At 46.6% G+C, this 5,460-nt stretch overlaps 1 pseudogene; it reads left to right on the forward strand.

Annotated features, from left to right (window-relative positions):
- Positions 1 to 1,453: 1,453 nt before the first annotated feature.
- LOC115311863 lies at positions 1,454 to 2,334 on the forward strand (annotated as a pseudogene).
- The last annotated feature ends 3,126 nt before the right edge of the window (positions 2,335 to 5,460 follow it).

Here is a 5,460-nt window from a genome sequence, read left to right on the forward strand (position 1 = left end):
TGTAGTCTGTCGAATAGATTTATAAAGATGTTTTCGTCTGTCTAGCATGGTATAGAAACGTCTTGTGAAACAATCTGTAACGGTCAAAAATGATTATCAATATGGATTTGACTTAGATTTGTTCTTGCACATCAGTTGAGCGATGATGGTGTATACCACTCCACTTCGGCGTTTCGTTTTCTCGAATACCCAGGCTTCATCTCACTCGGTGTAGAAAAGCTGCCTCAGTTTCTAAACAGCCCTGCATTTTGTAGCTAATAAACATTGTTTCATTCGTCAGCCAGGTTTTTTGGCACTAATTTTGCATAAACTTTGCGGATGTTCAAACACTTGGCTACAAAGCCATACATCATAAACACTCTGTCCTTGGCAAAAGCTTCCTGCGCTTGTATGACATCTTCCATTCTCATCGTAGCAAGTCGTTCCAAACAGGGTACACCTTCAATGTTCCCCATTCATCTTTACAAGCCTCGTACTACTATAACACTTGAGCAAAGAATAATCTGATATCTTCATAACCGGTGCATACCATGTATAGCATGTTGCATACTTTTTTTGCCTAGTTTCAAGCAAAGTTTTATTTCTTATATTTTTTTAATTGACTGACACCTGCATGGCAACTGTGATGACAGGCTATCAAAAAGCAGTACAATGGGACTCACTTATATTTCCCTCTAAGTAGATGACGTAACATCTGCCCTGGGCCGAATGTGGGCCACAATATGTTAATTATTGTTACTTTTGGCACACAACTTGTATAATATTAAAAAATTTGAACACCAACCAAGCCCTTTTGTAGGGACCCAACGTTTCAAGGCCAATTCGGCCTCTTCTTCAGGGGCGACTACGGCTGTGGCCGTTGAGGAGCAGTGTCTTTTTCTTTTTCTTCTACGGCCGTGTGCCTGGTCTTCTTCTTCTACGGCTGTGCCCTTTTCAATAAAGTGGCGAAGTCCGTTCACATAGGCGAATGGTAAGGCTCCGAGAGATATATTGATGTTATGTGGCGTTGTTTGAATTCCATGATTCGAGGAACAGTCTTTTTCGAGGATTTGTCTCAACGTCAACGATGCATGCGTTGTCAAAATCAATGCGATGGTCCTTGACGTCGCAGTGCTCAGCGACCGCGCTACGCTCGTGATCGAACTTTCGCACGTCGTTTTTATGTTGACGGATTCTCTCTGTAAAGTTCTTTGTTTTGCCAATGTATGTGGCCGCGCAAACCCCGCAAGGAATCTTATATATAACGCCTTGGGCTCTTTCTTTACCAGGACGACTTGTTGCATATGTCAACAGCAAAGACTCAGAAACCCGAACTTCTAGACGATACCAGTGGAAGGCGCCCTCCAACAAGCAGCTGAAGTTGTATGCTAAAGGCGTGGAATTCCAGGAGATGTTCCCTCCAAAGGCGAGCCCTACTCCTCCTTGCACATACGTGTTGGAGATAGGTGTAAAGATGAACAGCGCTCAGGCGCGTATGCTAAGAGCCTTTTTAAAACTCCAGGAGAACTCTCGACGTCTCCAAGAGGTACTACCACGCATTGGGTGGTGGTCCTCTCTTTGCTTTTCATCGCCAGAGTGCACGCTACACGACATTGAAAACGTTGAACACATCTTGCTTGATGCAGACGAGTGCGACTCTGTAGCAGCAACAACCGTGCAGCGGAGTCTGTGTCCTGAATAGCACCTGCTCAGAAAGGAAAGACTTTTTGAAAGCTGAAGAGCACACCGAATTCGTGTGCGTAAAGCAGTTTTTCAAGAACTTGAACATGATATCTGCAACCAAAAACAATTTCAGTCAAAAGCCTGCAAATATGGCACTGAGATGGAGCCCACTGCAAGGAAAAGATATGAGGAGGGAGAAGGCTGCACGGTCATCCGGATAGGCCTCGTCATCAGCAAGGTCCAAAGCAGGCTTTGTTGCAGCCCAGATGGCTTAGTGCAGGTTGATTGATTGATTATTAGGTGTTTAATGGCGCAAAAAACAACATAGGCCATGCTGCGCCAAAGAAATAATTAATAGTATCTTAGTGCAGGCTGGCGACGACAACATTTTACTCGAGATCAAGTGCCCCTACCGATGTCGTGACAAGCCCATCTGTGGCAAAGAGGCCAACATGTCCGTCGACTACTGGCACTTCGTAAGTGGGAAATTGTTGCTCAAAGAAATTCGCAGCTACAACACCGAAGTGCACGTGTCGCTGTATGTTCTGAACCTTACCGTGTGTCACTTCTTTGTGTACTCGCCACTTCAACTTTTTGATGTTACTTATTCCAAACATGGAGTGGTTTTACTTTAAGTTTTACAAGTCAGAAGTGATGAAGGGGCCTTTGTAACTTTTAGTACCCAATGTCTTTACCGCCATTTACATAACATTCCAATGTGCCAGAAAAACCTGGCACAGTATTCCGTGATAGACACTAGTCTTTATTTATTTAAATAACTTGAGGTTTACATAATTGCCACTTCCAAAAGGAAATGCACCTCTACAATGTGCAATAAAATGTTATTTTATTACGAACAAAGAGTGCCATACTCTCACAATTTCAGAGATTGAGTGTGACTTTTACCTGCAAGACAGGTGCAGATACACCCTACAGCAATTTCTGATCTCGAAGGCAAGTTAGTAGCTCGCAAAGTGCATCATGAAATACCGCAAAAACAAATCCCTCTCCTTCCGTGCTGGGCTACTCTGAAATACTGACCTTTTTTGGTTAAAGGGTAATTCTGATTCGAAAGTCGGCTTAAAGCAAAACCATTGATATCACTTTAGGAGGTCGAAATACGGCCATCCAAAATTTTGCAAAGTGACGACGCAGTCTTGATTAAAACGGATATTAAAAATGCTATACGAGCTGGCTAGCGGGCAAACGGTGGATTAGCTATTTTTGAACCAACACTGGTCATTGACGCATCTTTCATCCTGCGGAAATGCGGCTTGCTGATTGCCAGTGCTGCCTTGGGCGGCAATGACAGCTCAAAAGTAACGGTCAATAATAGCTAATCCGCCGTTTGCCCACTACCCAGCTGGAATAGCATTTTTATTATCCGTCTTAGTGAGGACTGCGGCGTCGCCAACATAAAAATTTGGTAGGACCATATTTTGGCCTTTTAAAGCAATATTCATGCTTTACTTTGACCAGACTTGTAGAGCGGAGTTAACCCTTCAAGATTAACCGCCGAATTCAGAAACCTCACTCAAACTACACTCAAACTCAAGGGCCCCTCCACTTCCTCGAGGAAGGCGCGAGGGCCGGCGCTGGCCAATCGCGAGGACGGATCCGCCGTCACGATTGGCCAGCGCCGGCCCTCGCGCCTTCCTCGAGGAAGTGGAGGGGCCCTTGAGTTTGAGTGTAGTTCGAGTGAGGTTTTTGAATTCGGCGGTAAAAAGCAAGTTACACTAGAAATCCCATCTTTTGCTTTTGGAAGTAACCGTCCTCTATCATTTCCCCTTTGTTGGCAAAGGAACTGCCCTTTTCAAATTCTTGTCGAAATAAATTCTCAACTTTCTACTCATTTTCTCGAAGGTAGCTCATTGACTGAGCCTAGGAAATATGAAAAACTGTCTTTCAACACTAAACCGCGGGCCCGTAGCCAGGATTTATTTTTTCAGGGAGAGGGAAGGGGGGACGCTTTTGTCAAGGTGGCCTGTGTGAGGGAGGAGGCAGAAGTGGTGATCTAAACTTGACATTTGGGGGGGGGGGGGGGGCCTCCAAGGGAACCCTCCCCCCCCTCCCCCCCCATGGCTACGGCCAGGGATGGGCAAAATACATGCAAATATGTATCGAAATAAAATACAAAATACTTCGTCAAAAATGTATTTAATTACAAATCTAATTACATTTCCGAAAAAGCATTTAAGTACAGGATACAAATACAACCAAATGTATTTGGTCTCCTCCAAATACTTTTCGAAATACATTCCTCAAGATTTGCGTCAGCGACTTCAGGGCACCTGCGACGGGTTTCTGGTTATCTCATTTTAATTTTGCATCGCACACTCGGGAGTTTGTGTGCGAGGCTCATTAACGTAATAGAAATATAGTCACAAAAAAAAAATGTAATCAGCTTGGACGTAATACGTGAAAAAAGTACGGAGCTTCAAGAAGCTTTTTTTTGTCTATTACATTTTGGTATACACCAACAAAGAACCGAGACGACCAAGACGCGCAGCACTAGCTAGGAGGAGGAGGAGGAAGTAACTTTATTGAGTCCAAAGAAGAGGCCTATTCAGGCCCGTGGCGCCTCAAACGACGGCCAAGATGCCTTGGCTCCTGGCGGCGTCTTCGGCCCTTTGGACGACCCAGTGTTGGATGTCAGGGTTTTCGCTAAGCAGCAGGGTCTCCCACTGCTCTTTACTGGTGATAATAAACGTGCCTTTTGAATTACTAAAGTCTTGTCTTTGTATACTGGGGCATTCCCATAGAATGTGAGCCAAGCCCGCAAGCTCAGTTCAGTGTTTGCATCTGCCGTCGTGTATTTCCGGATGAAAGTGCCTGTAGAGGCGTCGATTAGGATAACTGTTAGTCTAGAGACGTCTCCACGCGACTTCTTGCCTCTTGGTGAGCGAGGGGTCGGCAGCTGGGTAGTTTCGTGTTTCTTCTTTGTAGTGATCGAGCACCTCTCGGTAAGTACAGAGGCGATCTCTGAAGTTGTCCGTGAAATGTGGGCCGGGTGGCGGGGGCTCTCGGTGGGTGAGATCTCGAGCAGCCTCGTTGGCAGGTTCGTTGCCTTCTAGTGCCGCGTGTGCGGGCGTCCATATCAAGGTGGTTCGGGTGTTTTGGTTCTTGTCGCGGCGGGTAAGGACCCTTAGCGCCGTGCCGGAAATTCTCCCTCGTGCAAAGTTGCGGATCGCCGGCTGGGAGTCGCTAACAATTTTCCGCGCATGGGTCGTTGCTACGGCTAGCGCTATGGCTAGTTCTTCGCCCTCCTCCGGGTGTTTGGTTCGGATGGAGCCGGCGGCGAGCACCTTTCCCAAGTGGTCGGTGACGACCGAAACCATAGTTCCACGCCGCTTCTAAGTGGCCGCGTCTGTATAAACGACTTGCGGATCCTCTCCAAGTTGTTTCTCGAGCGAATGGACTGGCAGCTCTCTGCGCTTCTCATTGTATAGTAGGTGCATATTCCTGGGAAGGGGTGGAACGTGGATGCTTTTCCGTAGTTCGGCAGGGATGGAGAGCTTTTCTCCGAAGGTCTGCACATATGGGATGCGCAGGCCATCCAGTAGGTGTCTGCCGGTGGCCGTCTTGGTGAGACATTAAACGTGCGCAGTGCGTTGCGCCTCGACGAGTTCTTCGAGGGTGTTGTGCACACCCAACGCTTCGAATATTCCGTTTGGGGCGCATATTGGTATTCCTAGGGCTTGTTTGTGTGCCCTCTTGATGAAGCTGTCGATCTTCTGCTTCTCTACTTGTTTGAGGGGTAGGAACGAGGCCACAAATGTGATTCCTCTAATAACGAAG

Source organism: Ixodes scapularis, unplaced genomic scaffold, assembly GCF_016920785.2.
Source record: "Ixodes scapularis isolate PalLabHiFi unplaced genomic scaffold, ASM1692078v2 PGA_scaffold2__306_contigs__length_199485367, whole genome shotgun sequence".
NCBI lineage: Eukaryota > Metazoa > Arthropoda > Arachnida > Ixodida > Ixodidae > Ixodes > Ixodes scapularis.